We start from the raw sequence: 18,527 nt of genomic DNA on the forward strand, positions 1-18,527 counted from the left end.
TTCATGAATCCATTAGAAGTTCCTTGAATCAAATCTAGAGGAAATCAAGAAATTGTTGAATGTTAATGCTAAATGAATACGTTAGAGGAATATGAGATAAAATCACGCCTAATTGACTATGGGTGGAGAAATATCTATGAGTGGTTTGAGGAAAATTTGAAAGAATATTGTGAAGATTGAAGTTGAGGAAATTTTGAAAGAATATTGTGAAGATCAATGTTGAGGAGGAAATTTTGAAAGAATATTGCAAAGATCAACATTGAGGAGTAAATTTTGAAAGAATATTGTGAAGATCAATATTGAGGAGAGAACATCGATAAACGACATTACACGAAGTTTTTACGTGAATTTGTATGAAGTTTTCTTTTGTATATATACTAAATTATTTTGTACTATATTAACATCATGGTATAAACTTTTAATTGAGAGGGGTGTTGACCACAATGTGGAGAATGGAATTCCATTACAGAAACTACATTTTGTGATTGCATAGAAGGAACCAACGCAACCTTTTGATCGACAATGCATTGAATACAATGAACCTAAAGACATTTTGATACACAAATGTTTGCACATCCTTGTCACCTCGTCGTTGAATGCTCAATAGTGCAAGGATTCAAATGAGAGACATTGTAAATGAGGATAGAAGAATGGACTTGCGAAAGGAGAAAAACCCTTGATGAATGATGAATATAAAAGAAGATAAAAGCAATAAAAAAGACCATATAAATCATACCTCAATGTTAAAAAACTTGTCAAAGAGAAGTGAACAAAGAGAATCCTTGAAGATTGTGTTTACACAAAGAACTAGAGGGAGTACATTAGTAGAGGTCCATTTTTCATTTGATAACCAATTGAGTACATCAATGTTGACCATGACATGTTGAATTGATGAGTGAAAAATAATGTTTTGCCTTTTGTTCCTATCAACGAACTTGATGAGGCACATGAAGACTCACTGAGAGATGGTCAACATGGACAAACTGAAACATTGATGTATGAATTGGAGCATGGAACCTCAATGCTTAGGTTTGAGGTGCTTGGCATCAATAATAACAATAATCAGAAGAGGGGAATAGTTGATATAAATTCATTTGTAGTGTGCACGAGAATAGAGGAAGCTTTTGATGAGGCCTAACAAAGAAGACCAATTGACATTATTTAACGAAGACTAAACATAGAATTTGATATAATAATGAGTTAGAGTGGATTGGACAACAATGACGAATTTTATAACGAGATCATGATCTAGTTACCTCTACATGATCCACAATGATCTAGAGTATATAAACAAAATATAAGGATGAAAAAATAATAATCTATCCAAAATTTTGCAAAGTACTCCTCTGGTTGAATTCACTAAATGAAAAAGTAACAATAATAGAAATCGGATAAAGACATCATAAAAACAAACAATAAACTAATAATAAAATATACTACTTTTATAAAGATAATAGATGTATGTTGTCAAATTAACCTAAATGAAATCAAAACTTTTCCAGGAAGAAACTAACCTAAAATTAGAAGATCGCAAGTTGAAATGCACCATCTATAACACGACTAAACATATATAGAACAATTATATTATTTAACATTACCCATACTTGGAGGTGAATGGATATCCAATAAGACATTGGTTTGTTTACAAGATCATAAAGTAAGACACAAACAAATCATAAAATGAGAAACAATCAACACGAATTACTAGGTCATCGAAAAAATAAATGTATTATATCGCATCTACAGAGGAAATAATAACTTGTCAAAAACTATTTTTGGCTTCTGCTTTAAAACAGTTTAAAAAGCACCTTGCATGAAGTTTGAATATATTTGACATTAGCAACATGAGTATGTAGGAAATTCCTAGTGAAATTTAAGAACCTATTGAGTCGAATGGAAAAAAGTATAGGTCAAGACTTGTTGCTATTATTCATTCCAAGACTCGTTCCTAAAACTAGAATTCCACTCAGTGAGGACGATGCGAAATTATATGAAAAATAACTTAAAGAAGATACAGCTGGAGGGGAACTAGGATTCGGTAGAGAGCACATCAAATTATTCACTGGAGCAAAAGTTCGAATTACGACAAGAAACGTCACTGTAATCAAGAAGAGAGAAATTATGGGACACCAAGCATGCTTCGATTGGCCATACAGGGGATACCTTTCGTTTTGACCTGTACAACTACAAAACATGCACTGAAAATGGATCAGAATGCTGCTGTGAGCGAATGTCTGGAGAACCACCTTCCTGAGCATTTTTCACAACTTCAAAAATAAAAAGAAATGGTATATCATTTCTGAAGTTAATTTTATAAGGAATTTCATATATCAATTTGATATTTAATTTAGCTATATTTTAAATTAGATTGTAATTATTATTATAAATTTTTTAATATCAAAACAATTTGTCATATTAAATTGATCGGAAGAGTTTATCACTAAAATGATAAACTAAAGGTGGTAGTTGGAAAATATTATTTTTTATATGATTTTTTTGATTTTTGATTTTTTATTTTTTTATCATGGTGAATTGGTAATTTGTTAGAGTAATTTGAGCAATGCCCAAGATCAAACCTAGGGGCTGCACTATAACACCAAGAGTATATCTAGCAACCCAATAGCCAGAAATACAAGTAATTTATGACTTAACAATAATGAACCCATGAGGATGGGAGAGCCTACACCTTGAGCCTTATTATAATGGGACAAAGAGATGTCCCCGTGGAATTTGAAACCCTTATAATCTATATGCTACAAAACTAACCACCTGAACTTACAGTGCTACTGGAAAGATAACCTTGCTTAAAAATTTGCAATTGTTGTAGCATTGAAAAACACTTCATTGATGAATGCTCCATCATGCTTTAGAAGATCAAATAGAACTTGACAACCAATACGTTGTCGTTTTCACTTTGAACATAAGTGCATACATTCAAGAATCTAAATGTGGTGACTCACCATTAAACAAATCTCCTCCTACAATCATTAAAAGATAGCAAAAGAAAATGCCATTGTGTGGTTAGGACCGACGTAACAATGAAGATTATTCAATGATAATAAAGGATGTTCAAGGAGATTGCAAATAAAGTGGATGAAGTATAGAATCAAGTCACCTTATTTAGAAAGGAGGGATAAATTCATTGAGGAATTGGTTAAACGTCTCTCGAAAGACACAATGCTACTAAAGGATTCAACTAAAAGACACAAATAAAGCATTTGGAGATTGATGCATGTTGATGGATTGATCAACTATCAAGACCTGCAAATTCGTTTAAATGTTGGAATGGTGTTTTTTACATTTTGTCAAAAAGGCTTTGGTTGTAATCATGAGGCTTCATCTTGTTGATCAATATCTTACCTAGTTTATTTATAAAAGAGAATTTAAAATTGTGAATGATAAAGTCGATATATTGAAAATATAGGGTTGGAGATGTCATATAAGGAAGATTTATAGGTATTGGGGATATAAAAAGGGATATTTGGTAAAAATAAGGGATACTTATTAAAAATAGAGGTTATTTTTATTAGAAAGATATATTGGGAGGGGAGTTCAATAAAAAGATTTTGGGACTTTTTAATCAATAGCGAAAAAAGAGGTATTCTACTATAATACATGTTCACTAAATGAAGACCCCATGGTTGCCATAGGTCATCTGAATTCAATGAACTCTAGAAAGAATTTGAAATTTTCATACCAATTTTTTGTAGAACCAATTGGAGTTTTCAAAGGCGTGTAGACCAAGATAATAGAGATTATATTTTGGTGGATGGAGGAAAATGCTAAAATGAAGGCCACCATATCCTTGTTGAAAGATAGAAAAACGACGAGAGGGGATACAAAAAATCATTGTTTCTATAGAGCGGACTATGAAAAAACATTGTTCAGAAAACTTGGATGAGTCTTTCCAGAATTGATAACTAATATGTACCAAGTTATGCACTCGAAATATGTGTAGTATGAATCTAATTAAGTGCATAGTTGAAATTAAAGAGTCCATTCTCTCTTGGCGAGGGGGATTGGAAACAAGAAAATAATGAAACAGAGGTTTAAGAATTAGTGGAGTAATTTTTTTCTTGGTAAGGTTAGGTAGGTGGGACTATTCATAGTGATGACCTTTCACAAGAAATGCCATAACAATACACCCATTCACAATGAATTCAAAACCTAGTAAACAAAAATTACTGAAGAATTAAAAATTACTTAAACATTAAAATATTTCCTAAAATCTATTTGTTCTTAGAATAGCACCGAGGGTAAGGCAAATTTTATGAGTCAAACTTTTATCCCACAAGGTTGAGCCAACCTACTATTTTTTCTAGGAGGTTTATGGAGCACATTCAACTATAGTGCATCTAGACATGGTTATGAAACAAGCGTGGTTACAAAACACACACATATTCATGGAAGACTTCAACTGTTGTTAGTGACCTTTATAGGGAAAGAAACTCGTTGATGGAATCCACGTCGGGTGATTATAGATATACAAAATTGTAACTCATAACTTTATTTGAAGGTTTGATGTGAATATTAAAACCATCTATTCCATGACAAAGCATCCAATGACACAAACACTCACAACATCAGTTTAGCTAGTAATAATGGTAGACAATTGAGGAAGATAAAGAGAAAACATGCGACTAGAAGGTATTATGAAACAATTTTAATAAAAATGTTTTTATTTCAAATGAAAACTTGTATATTTGTGCGAATGGTGGAGAACATGAAGAAGTAAATTGAATAATCGATCAAAAATGACCTAAACCAAAAAGGGAAGTTGGGAGTTGAAGAAATATCATTAAGACATAGTGGATGAGATGGAATATTACATGGAAAATGTTTTTGTTGGAAGCAAAACATGTGGAAGCACAAATCACTAAAAGCATTATATAGAGTAAAAGGAAAAAAGAAAAGAAAAACATAAAGCATCTATAGGTGAAGATTGCATGATTGGTTTTTCTCAATTCTATATTGAGTCTTGGTATGGTTGAAAATGCTTTTGTTGGAAGTAAAACTATGTAGAAGTAAAAATCACTTAAAATATTGTATAAATTAGAAGGAACACAAAAAAAAACATAAAGTACTTATAGGTAAAAATCACATGATCAAATTTTCTCAACACTATATCGACCTTGTTGATGGATGCACAAATTAAAACAAAATAGTGATATTTTAACCAACAATCAACTAAAAATGGTCTCAATCATCGATTATTGGAGTGGAAAGGAGACATGGAATCATGAACCTACTAAAAGAATATTAAGATGTGGTTATCCCAGATTAAATATATTTGAAATACCTTGATGTGGAGATGGGAGATATCACGGTTGAACTTACACTAGGTGACAAAATGATCAATGAAAAATCACTAAAATGGTTTGCAAATATAAGGAGATAATGAAACAATAAAATAAAAACATGTTGGATGATGAAGAGATAATGAAACAAGAGATTAAAAGCATGTTGGATGCTACTTTATTAGTCCATTGGATAAATGACAATGGTTAAGAGCAATGGGTATCAACCAAATAAGGAACCAAAATTTTTAATAATACATATAAAATTAGGGGCTTAAATAAGGCGACAATGACATATCCTTTCCCCACTTCATTCATGGATGATATCTTGAATGAGGTAGTAGGGAAGGGATACTACTCCTTTACAAATAGTATTTTGGATATAATCGTATGCCTACCATGAAAGAAGCCAAATAATACATTTGTAGTGGAATTTGGTTCATATGCATAATGTGACATCCCTTGGTTAATATTCCTTCATTACAAATAAATTGTAATTAATTAAAGGGACGATAGAAAGGGACACAAATTCTAGTTGCTTTAGGAGGGAGATTTCTTGAGGGAATTGTTGTTTTAAATAACAATCCTGGTTAGCTGAGAAGTTTAATGAGTTGACTGTGTAACACGTTTAACTGAATAAATGAGGACAAACCTAGGTGTCCTTTAGCTCAAACCATAAGCAAGGAAAAGGATAAAATAATAAAGATAACATGGGTTGCACTATGTTAGATGGTTGACTGGAGTGGAACTGGGATGCGGACAAATGATTAGTTTATTTGGGGGAAGAATTCCCACACGAGCATGCATATACAGATAGATAGAGGCAAATATACGCTCTCACGCTCTCATGCAGGGAGACAATTGGTTTGTGGGTAGACACATGTGCTCGAGCAAGAGGGAGAAAATAAATATCCTCTAGAGAAACGCAAGTAAGAGGACATAGAGCAGGTGAAATCTCTACAGAGTTAATAAACTGAGGAACTCTGAGAAGGATCGCTAGGTGAACATTATAGAGAGAGTAGTGGCTTGCCTAAAAGTGGAGGAACCTCCCCCTGAAGAGAACTCCCTTCTTTTGACAATGAGTTGTAATCTCTATATTGCAATATCCTAGCATGAAGGCAAACCATGCTTGTAAAGTCAGGTAACGCTAGGTGAAGGCATGTGTAGCTGGTGGATGAAGGTAGTTTCACCCTGTGCATCCTATTTCAGTTGTGGTGTCATTTAAAACTCTTCTCTAAGCACTCCCCTCAAGCAATGGAATATGGCTTGGGGGTGACAACCACAAGTAACAATGACTGTAAATTTCCTATGGTTGGGTGGAGAGTTAGAGTCCCACTCTCAGTTGCTAGATCTCTTATAAGATAAGTACACTCTTATGTTCTGTGCTTGTTAATATTACATCTATGTCTGTTGTATCAAATTACTGCTATATTAATTCTTGAGGAGTGTTGTCTCTTGCATAAATGAGGAATGTAACATTCCTGTGTTGAAATGCTATAGAATATCCACCTTCATGAATAGTTTATTTATAAAATTATCTTGAGTCTATTGGTTTCCTATGTGATATATGTATGAAGAGGTAGAACACCTCTATTAATTAGTTGCATTTAAGTTGAGGAGAAATAAAAGTTTGATATATATATATATATATATATATATATATAATATATATATATATATATATATATATATATATATGCATGCATACCTTGTAGGTTGCAGGTCGAGGAGCTTTCAAGCCCATGTATATGATGTGCTAGATATTGGCCTCATGTTCTAGTTTTATCAGAGCCTACATAGCAAAGACTTGGACTAAGTCCTTTGAAAAACCATTGGGTTCAATCCCTGAGTATATCTATGCACACATGCATCAGGCGGGGGCTGAGACTCAATGGAAATAAGGGATCAGGCACTAAGCCGTAACAGGCCCTTGTGTAATAGATCCACATTAACTGATTTATGAGGGTGGAAGGGCCCAAGTAATCCTTATATTAGTTATGTTGTGGAGTTAGAAGTTTAGGGCTTGGAAGAATTGGGAGACCCAAGCCCGATAGGCCAAGTGGCTAGGAGCTATAATTGAGTGTGAAGCAAAGAGATCTTGGTTGTAGGGAAGAGGAAGCATGAGAACAATCCATGTGCCCCAGAACTTCTTCCCTAGAGAATTCAAAGGGAGGTGCGGAAATTTCCAGTGGGATAAAAGAGCTGAGAAAACATGGCAGTGGGATTGGTTGTCATTCATTGCCAATTTGTCGTGGTGAAAAACTCCAAAGCAGTTATAATGCGGGATGCGGGTGTATCATGCCTCAAAGGACTAGGTTGGACCAAGATTAGTAGATGTCACCCTAGACCTTAGACCTTAGAGGTTTAAAATGGGGCACTGAGGAGAACTCCCGTGATTTTATCTCCGGGAGGATGTGGCAAGAGTGGGACTAAATGTGCAAAGAAGTTGCCAATGAAGCGAGGACATGGTGGGAGAGGGGACCGCCAGGGTTCCATGTAATCCCATAAGGGTCGTCCTTAGAAGATAAGGCAAGGGTCGACAAGATAAACTTCCAAGACGGTTGTTCCAGGATGAGGTGGTAGGGAGAGGGGCCCATTAATATGTATTAGAAGTATGCACATATATTATATGTGCATTGTGCATTGGGCCTCATAAGGGGGTTCAACGTGTATGCATGGGTCGACAACTATGGTAGTACAACCATATGGCATAGAGACTGACTGAGATTGCCACATGGGTGCCACATGGCAGGTTGGTGAGGTGACATTAATTAAATGGTTAATCTATGAAAGGCCATATCTTGTGATGCAGGAGCATATTACCTCCAAGTCAAAATACACCTTGACTAGAGATAGGGGTCTTTCATTTACCAAGGGAGTTGGTTCCCTGTATGCCTGCTTAATCGTATTTTCCTATGTTTTCATGAGAAAATGTATATAAGCGATGAATATTGTAAATAGGAGAAGTCTTGAGAATATTTGAGAGAGTTAGAGACATCATAGTGTTAGTTAGATCCCTTGGGAAAAAATAGATCTAGGAGGTATAATGGTTAGACTGTTGAGGAGATTGTGGATCTGAACCAGAATTTAGTTTAGGATCCTTTTTATAATTATGTAGCCAAAAAGAATGAGAGTGTGATAGAAAAGAGTGATAGGAGAGAGAGAGAGAGTCGAGAGGCTTAGAGGCCAAGTAAGGCCACGAGGACAAGAAGGGACAAATTAATGTAAATTAGGCCAAGAGAGGTCTTTGCAAATCCCTGTATATGTGTATATTTATGGATAAGATCTGATCGAGTGTTTGAAGTTGGTGTAAATGAGTTCTTCTATATTGGTTTGGATAATGTGTATTTGCATTTTATTTCTTTATACAAGAGTGATGCAGGCCAATAAAAATGAAGCTCTAGAGAGATCGTGCACACTGACCTGTAGTGGATCAACAAAGACAACGAGGGAATCAACTAAAGTTCAGGAGGGAGAAAAACTTATGCAAATAAGGCCAAGAGTCTCTTTACAATGGAAGGGAAGCTCTTATTGGTCATTGATCAATATACAAGATCAAAGATCCAAAGAGATCAGAGTCATGCAACAAAGGTGATCCGAGTAAACGTAATGAAAGCATGGAGAGGATCCAGATCATGCCCAAAATTGTATAAATTCCTGTAACCAAAGACAAAGTAACTAAATTGTATTATGACTGCATGAGTCAGAGGTTGTAGGAGTGACAGAGGGGTGTCAAATAACATTAACATAGTTGAAGCCATAGTACGGAGGCAGGTGACCAACACTTTGTTTTTTTTAAAATTTGATGAGAGTTCGTCAATTAATAGTGTTGGGAGATGAAACTTGAGTTATGTCAGGAAAATATGACACGTGATAGCGTTGGGCCAGAAGATTCTATCCTGAAAGGTCGAAACGAGGAGCGTTTACGAGAACAACTAGGCTGAATGGATGCTTGACTAATGTGCGAGGTTGGCCAATAAGAAAGAGTTGGGATGATGTGGAAGTCTATGTTTGAAATTAACAGAGTAAAGTGGGCCTATGATTGTTGTTGATTCTACCTAGAAGCAAAAGGCTCACACATGTTGAAAAATGGGTTGAAAACAACAGTTAACAATAGCCACGATTGACACTTGACGAAAAATCTCAAAGTCTATCTTCCAAAGGTTTCCCTTTGCATGCATAATTGGAGAGGTTGGGGTGACATAAGCATTAGGATGATGTGTCATGATGGATAAAAGAACTGTGCATGGACGAAAGGGCCCGAGCCGACATGTACAACCCGAAAAAATAAATAAGTAGGAGTAGGTATTATGGTGTGGTTGTGTTGTGTGAAGAGGGGAGAAAATATTAAGTGCCGATAGCTAATATACATGTGCACTTGGTCTTGGTGGCTATTATACCAAGATCGAATGTGGTGGTTCTGTTAATATTCTTTGGGATGTGGTGGTTTTGCTAATATTCTTTAAGGAAAAAGTTTGAGCCTGTGTTGAGACGTTTTTTGGGATCTAAGAAGAACACTGGTCCTTAATCATGATTGGAAATTGGGTTTTAGAACCTGACATTTCACACTTGCAGTATGAACGAATTGACAAATTTTCTTAGAACAACCTAAAAGATTGGGATTTAAGCCAAAACTTTGGGTTTGATGTAGGAACGGGTCGACAACTATTGGAAATAAGCCTTCAAATGAACAATGGGATGGAAGGAAACACCTAAGCCTCGATAAAGTGACCCTAGGCACAAATAAGCGAGCTTATCACTGCTAAGTGGTTAGGCCTACATCAATTAGTATCCGAGCTTTTAAAAGCTCTGAACCATGAAACTAAAAAAGGATAAATTTTGGAAGAGGAATAAAAGACCCAGGTAGTAGTAAGGAAACTTATAGAGGAAGACCAGTGGATGAAGAGTTTTGAAATACAAAGGTAATTTTTTCTTTTCTTTTGCAGAGGTTTGAGAGAATTTTGCAAGAAAGGTTGGAAATTTTTTTCTTTAAGATGAAGAATAGATTTGTAGAAGTGGAAAGTTTAGGAAGAAGTTCGTAGATAGAGATTGAAGAGAAGTTTTTAGAACAAATTGAGTTGTTATTTAAGAGGAAGAATATGGATAGAAGAGTATACGAGGAGGAGGCATAAGACTTTCAAAGGGAAAAGTCTTAAAAGGACTGTAGTCAACATTAATGTTTTAATGATAACTTTGGATTAAGAATATGTTTGCAGGGTAAAGCAGACATCAACAACTAAAGTTGACATTAGATAAACAACCAACAATGTTCTAAAAGAGAAAGAGGGAGTAGGCATATCTCTCAGGAGAAGAGGAATTGTGACAGAACCCCAGTAGCAAATTGAATTGCAAAAGGAGAGAGGACAACCTAAGTTGTCAAAAAATGAAGTGATCAATCGAAGAATAAGAAGCCTAATAGATTTGAAAGCTAAGGAGAAGGAGTGCTCGAGACAAGGTTATATTACAAAGGACCAGAAAGAGGACAACTTCCAATAGAAAAAGTTGGGTAGAAGTTTCGAAAGGAAATTTCGTAGTGAGTATGGGTAGAATTTCCAAGGGAAGAGAAGAAAGCAGAGGATACCAAGAAGGAGGACTAGGGCTTGGTATTGGTGACAAGTAACATAATTTTTACATAGATGGAGAAGGGTTATTGCAGCTCAAAAGTGGACAAGGAGAGAGTTCACTGAAATAAAAATGAAGACCATTGTTGGTAGTTATTTGAAGGATTCAGAGGAAGGTCACAATCAGAAAAAGAATGCCAAGGTAATTTGAAAGAAAAGGAGTAAACAAGAAATGGAAATGGATGAGATAAGAGTAGAGTTTAACAGGATAAAGCAGTGGTTTCAAGACAGAGAAAGAGAGTAGAGTTATGGATGGATATTAAGGAGGAAACCAATACAATGGCCACTGAAGAAATTGTATGGGAGGAAAGAGAGGAAAAAGATGAGGAATTTGATCAAAACCTTCTTAAGGAATCTCAAAACAACTAAATATGAGGAAGAGGTAGGACATATTTGTGCACCAAAATAAGGATCAATCATTAAGGAGAGTGATAGTGATGAAGATGATGAGGAGAAACCATTTGATAATTTTACGTATTATTCAGAGGATCAATATATGATGGCTAGATTATTGATAGAAGATAAATGCCATACTGATTTTAAATATGATAATTGGTGTGTGGATGCAAGACTTTTTGTTGATGATAACCAAAATATCAACTTTGTTGTGTGCAAAAATGATGGACAACAAATTGGTAAAGAAATGAAGCTGCTAAAGGAAGAATTTTTTTCCTAAAGATGTCAAAGATGGACAAATAATGAAATTTGTTGTGAAAGAAAGTAATGGTGCAGATGAAATGAAAAAGGACCATTGAATAAAAGGATTAGATGTAGATATGGAAAATGTTGCATCATAACTGAAATTTCAGAAGACTGGTTGAATGATCCGAAGATGGAGTACGAAATAAATGAAATTATGATTGATTGCAACAGTTCAAAGGAAGATAAGGGCAAGTTTTCCATGTAGGAAATCCAACTAGTGGACAACAACGATAATAAGTACCAACAAAAATATGATATCTTTGGAAGGATGAAGGAACACAAGTGGTGACCAAGAATGCTTCAGTGGCAGTAAAGAACAACAACAACAAAATTTAGCATGGAAGCGATGACTTGTACTAGTCAGAGGAAAAATTGGACAGCGAAATTGAAGAAATGAGGAAGTTGATGCTGAAAGGGCCTCAAAGGAGGTATTTTAGATAGAGAGGAATGGATGAAAACAGGTTGTAGATGACTAAGCGAGTCTACGTCAAGAAGGAAGGAGGAGAATTGCAACATAAAGTATGGAAGTATGGAAGAATGAAGAAGACAACAAAAGAGTAGCAACAACATGACAACGGAAATTATCAACTACAAAATAAAATTTGGGATCCATGAGGATTTTCATCAGTCCATATCAGCACATGGTCAAGAGTCCATGAAATTTTTCTACCTTGGGAGTATGATGCAAGAGCATCTTACCTCCAAGTCAAAATACATTTTGACTAGAGATAAGGGTATTTCATTTACCAAGGGAGTTGTTCCCTAATTGCTTACTTAATTGTATTTTCCTATGTTTTCATGATAAAATGTATATAAGTGATGAATATTGTAAATAGGACAATTCTTGAGAATATTTGAGAGAGTTAGAGGGATCATAGGGTTAGTTAGATCTCTTGGGGAAAAATATATCTAAGAGGTATAGTGGTTAGTCTGTTGAGGAAATTGTGGATCTGAACCATAATTCAGTTTAGGATCCTTTGTATAATTCTGTAGCCAAAAAGAATGAGTGTGTGATAGAGAAGAGTGATAAAAGAGAGAGAGTTGAGAAGCTTAGAGGCAAAGTAAGGCCACGAGGCTATGAGTGTCAAATTAATGTAAATTGGGCCAAGAGAGGCCTTTGTAAATCCCTGTATGTGTGTACATTTATGGAGAAACTCTATTAGAGTGTTTGAAGTCTGTGTAAACGAGTTCTTGTCTATTGGTTGTGATAATGTCAATTTGAATTTTATTTCCATATACAAGTGTGATGCATGCCAGACAAAGTTAATCTCAGGAGATATCGTGTACAATGGCCTGTAGTGGATCAACAAAGATAACAAGGGAATCTACTAAAGTTCAAGAGGGAGAACGATTTATGAATATAAGGTCAAGAGTCTTTTTATAGTGAAAGAAATATCTTATTTATCATTGATCAGTATATAGGATCAACGATCCAAAGTGATCAGAGTCGCGCAGTGGAGGTGATTAGAGTAAGCGTAACAAAAGCATGGAGAGGATCCATATAATGCCCAAACTTGTATAAATTCCCGTAACTAGAGAAAGAGCAACTAAGTTGTATTATGACTGCATGAGTGAGAGGTTTCAAGAGTGACCAAGGAGCATCGAAGAGAATTAATAGAGTTGAAGGTGAACTATAGAGGCGGGCAACCAACACTTAATTTTATTTAGAATTTGATGAGAGTCTGTCAATTAATAATGCTAGGAGATGAAACTTGAGTTATGTTAGGAAAAGCCAACACTTGATAGTGCCAAGCTAGAAGATTCTATCCTAAAAGGTAAAAAAGAGGAGTGTCTATGAGAATAGCCAAGTTGATTGGATGCTGGGTTGATGTGTGAGGTTGGCCTATAAGGAAAGAGATGGGATGACGTGGAAGTATTTGTGTGAAATTAACGGAGTAAAGTGGGCCCATGATTGTTTCTGACTCTGCCCGAAAGCAAAAGTATCACACGCATTGAAAAAGGTGCCACGAATGATAGTTAACAGGAGCTGGGATCAACACTTGATGGGAAACTCCCGGAATCTGTCTCTTAGAGGTTTCCCTTTACAAGCATAGTTGTAGAGGCTGGGGTGATGTAAACGATGGGATGACATGTCTTAGCAATAAAAGAATTGTGCATGAACATAAGGGCCCAGGTTGACACGTACACACCAACAAAAATAAAGAAGAAAGACTAGGTCTTGTGCTGTGGTCATGTTGTGTGAGACAAGAAGAACATATTAAGCATTGAGAGCTAATATATGTGCATGCTTGGTCTCGGTGGCTATTATACCAAGATTGACTTTGGTGGTTCTGCTAATAATGTTTATGTTGTGGTGGTTCTGGTTTAAGGAATAAGGGAAAAGTTTGAGCTTGTGTTGAGATGAGTTTTTGGATCTGAGAAGAACACCGATCTTTAGTCATGATTGGAAATTGGGTTTGAGAGCTCGACATTTCACTCTAGTAGCATGAATGAGTTGGAAATTTTTCTTGAAACAACACAAAAGATTCAGATTTAAGCCAAACCTTTGGGGTTGATGTATGAATGGGTCTACAATTGATGTATGAATGGGTCTACAATTGTTGGAAATGGGATTTTAAAAGTACCATGGGATGGAAGGAAACACCTAAGCCAGTAAAGTGGCCTTGGGCACAGATAAGTGGGCTTATCATTGATTAGTGGTTAGTCTTGCATCATCTTGGAGCCCAGGAGTCAGATTGAGGAAAATTTTAAATCTTTTGAATGGTCTCGATGAGATGAACACAACGATGCTATTTATTTCTTATTTTTGATGAAGTTGCAAGAGGTAAAAAAATTTAGACCCCATTTCCATGACATGAATATGGGAGTCGGGTCAACATATTAACCAAATCCTGCTAGCCTTGTTGGGGCTGGGTTTAGTAGGGGGTATGTTACAAAGTTTTATCAAAGATTCCGGGTTCAACACTTGGACTGGATGAGCTCTGTCATTGAAGGAATGTAGATAATTGTTTCAACTCTAGTCCTTCGAGGATTAAATAGTGCCCTATTACAACTTAACATAGTGATAGATCTAGTGTTTGTACCTTTGGAGCTAGGATGGAGCTCTAGATTTGAGTGTTGTAGTTGATTATGGATATGATTGCATGCTATTTATCGCATTTGATTGTGACTTATATCATGGTTGCAAGGATGATATTGTATGATTGATTTTATTGGAAAATACAATGGTATTGCATGTGTTTTATTTAAGCATCTTGAAGGTCTAGACGGTCTATTACTGTGACCATGGATGCTTGTTATGTACTTAGTTATGCAGAACTACCTGCATGGTTTGTGCATGATTGTTTAAGTGGTGTGTTGTTACACACTTTGGATGAAGGCGCATGTGAATGCTCATATGATATGAGAGATTGGGGAAATCCACTTGTTGCTTGTATTATGTACCCGCCGATTGGATGGGAAGATCCCATGGTTTGTATGTCATATGACAGAGAACCTGGATGGGATGAGGGCATAGTGTTTTTAACTCTATTAGAGAGTTAAATGGCTGATAATTGCTTGTGTAGGTGGTAGTTATAGCACTATGATCATGGCTTCCATTTTGATTGTTTTCTTATGCAAGTGAATGTTGGGTGTAGCATTGTAATGGAATGATCATGATTTGATTGCATGCATAACAAGATGGCAGATGGTGAAGTGACATGTGGTTTTATAGTTAACCCCTTTGAGGTTGCATATGCCATGATAACCGACCTTGGAAAAGAGGCTGAACACAATGGTTATTGCAGGGTTTAACAAAAAAATAACATTGAAAACTAATAATGATGGTTGTATTTAAATTACTGCTTATGGGCTTGATTAAGGACTGATTTTTAAAACTTGTAAGAACAAGATAGTAAACCTTTTGATATATATATATATATATATATATATATATATATATGGGTGCGATCATACCAGCGTTAATGCACCGGATCCATCAGAACAGAACTCCGCAGTTAAGCGCGCTTGGGCTAGAGTAGTACTGGGATGGGTGACCTCCTGGGAAGTCCTAGTGTTGCACCCTCTTAAAATACAGGAGCAGCGAGGCGCCAATGCATACCAGTACTACCACCGTCCGTATATAGATGCACAGTATCACAGGGCAGCCAGCCCATGAAAATGTTTATGATCTGATATTTATTTTTGGAACATTTTTGTATATAGCTGAAAAAGAAAACAACTGATAGCCCTGCGTGGCAACATATATATATGACGATACAGAACATCCTATAGGATGCATTTTGATTATTTTAGTTTTGTAATAGAAGCTACAGCTACCCACATGTGTGGTGGAAGAACATACAGCATATGCTAACCGCATCTACAACATGTAATTTTTTCCAATCAATGAAAAGATTACGATTTTTCCAGTGGAAAAAAAAAAAAAAAAAAAAAAAATATATATATATATATATATATATATATATATATATATATATATATATATATAGATAATTTTGAATTTTGAAATCAAGCTAATGCAGTTGTTAATGGTGTCTTGGTTTGAGACATGTGATTGACAAAAAAATGAGGGTAGGACAACATGCATGGTATAACATGGCAGGGCAACAACCAATATGTCTTTTCCATTAATACACTAACATCTGAGTGTAGGTGGTAGCACATAGCAAGACTTAGTGGTATAGAATAGAAGCTTTTATTGTGGTAGGGTATAACATATATGGGCCAATCCCATCAACGAATAAGAACCTTCAAGAACTTGAAGGCTGAACTCAGGAGCTTGAAGGACAAAATGAAGATTTGCAAGGAATTTTTTTTGAATCTTGCTGGGAAGTAGTAAAGTCTAGCTAAGATGAACTCAAAGTTGTAAGAATGTTTGCAAGAATTGACACAATGGGATTTCCCCTCAAAAGAGGGAAGTTGTGTTGGTAGAAAGATGCCTTGTAAGGATAAAAACGAGAAGAGGATATTTTCCTGTTGGTGTTGTAGAGAAAAGTATACGAGAAAGGAATGTCTCCACAGGCAAAAATAAAATAAAATAGCCCTTGTGAGCCACAAGGACAAGAATCAACGATGCAGGGTGTTGAAAAAGACGAGGGGGCATTCCCTCAAGCTCCTTGATATATATACCTATATGTGTTGAAAATATCCCTTATGAACTATTGAGGGATGTGATACTTCAAGGTTGCCATAAACCGTGGAAAATCCTTAGACTGATTTTTGTGTATATATATATATATATATATATATATTCACACACACACACATGGTGATGAAGGACACTCTAAGTGTTGGACTCACAAAGCTGAGTTATTATGAGATATTTTAAATTCTTGCATAATATGTTCTTGATTGTTGACTTCATGATTTATTTTTATTTCTTTGATTGATGAATTGACTGCATGCCCATGCTACCTTTGTTTACAGTTTTATATTTATGTCGTGACTTTTATTGTTGGCCTCCCCTTTCTTTTTAATTTTTTCCTTTTAAATGTTATGCTTAGGGCTCGAGGAAACTTGTTTGGAATGGAAGTGAAGCCACGATGCTCTCGTAAGAGAGGAGTGGATCCTAACAGAGAATGTGACTAGAGAAAGAGGCCTACACATAAGGAAAATGAGGAAGGATGGGAATGGGAAATACATGGCTGGCATGGATAAAAACATGCTAATGTTGGGTAGATGGGTTGAAACAGGCCATCACTGTAATACCTTGGAGCGGTGTTCCTAAATGTGACAAAAATCATAAAGGGAGAAATGTGCATGGATGGAATTTAACTGTGCAAACATTGCTAGTAGAAAATAAGAACTAGAAGCATTGGTAATAACAACAAGGTGAAAAGGGAGAGGGAGGAATTCGGTTAAAATAATTTCTTGGCCACATTGGAAATTGTTGTTGAAAATTCTATACATGTTGTGTATAGTTGAAGAATTTTGTGGAAGAATGATTGTTTATATTCATTTAATGCAAATGTGCATGACATGTAAGATTCTCGGTTGTGTGAGGAATCAAGTGGGAAAGAGTAGCCTTAGATGATATATGATTCTAATATCATGTGAAGATGTTTCTTATATTATACCCATGTTTATATTATGAACATGGAATGTTGAGGGATATATCAGCAGAATGAAAACAGTGTGATCTGCAACATGTTGGGAAAAACATGGATAATTGAAGAAGCCACAAACCCCAGATTTGGGTTGTGGATGCACGTGGTGAAACGTGGTAAAGACATTAGAGGCCTTGCTACCTAGTGTCTGTGGATAGAGACGGTGTGGTATCTGGATTTTCAACACTTATTTGTACATGTTTTATTGTGCCATGTGCATTGTGTACATGTTGTGTTGTACCATGTGTATTATGTACGTGTTGTGTTGTACCATGTGTATTATGTACGTGTTGTGTTGTACCATGTGTATATGTGTATGTGTTGTATTTTAAACTATGTATACATGCATGTGTTGTGCAAAGTTTTGGGACATGTAGGTATGGGATTGTTTGGGCCCTTGTGTTGTGTAATGTGTTTAGGACAGAAAGGTATGGGACTGCCTGGGCTTGTGTTGATTAGGATAGGAAGAATGCCCAAAATGGGGGTTACCTATGCTTATGAAGGTGTGGGATACACCTATATTTTTGTTGACATAAGACTACCAAGATTGGTAGTGCCCATATTCATGGGGTATAAATTGGGCTTATTTATATTTATCTCTTACTAAGTGCTTGCCTTGGGGCCGATGAACCACTTAGTAAAATTAAGGTTGAAGAGAAGAGAAGAGAAGGCGCTGGGTTCTTTCCAGGTTCAACAACTAATCCAATGTGTGTACAAGGTTGAAGAGAAGAGAAGGCATTAGGTGCTTGTCGAGTTTGAAAATCGATCCAGTGTGTTTATGGGAAGAGAAAAGGCCATTGGATGCTTTATGGAATGGGAAACTGATCCGGTGTGTG

The 18,527-nt window shown here is 35.8% G+C and overlaps 1 pseudogene; it reads left to right on the top strand.

Moving 5' to 3' along the window:
- The first annotated feature begins 15,524 nt into the window (after positions 1-15,524).
- On the top strand, positions 15,525-15,647 carry LOC149180299 (5S ribosomal RNA; annotated as a pseudogene).
- Positions 15,648-18,527: the final 2,880 nt, after the last annotated feature.

The sequence above is a fragment of the Pinus tabuliformis genome, chromosome 3_2 (assembly GCF_031772625.1).
Source record: "Pinus tabuliformis cultivar Carrire ecotype Pingquan chromosome 3_2, CPIR1, whole genome shotgun sequence".
Lineage (NCBI taxonomy): Eukaryota > Viridiplantae > Streptophyta > Pinopsida > Pinales > Pinaceae > Pinus > Pinus tabuliformis.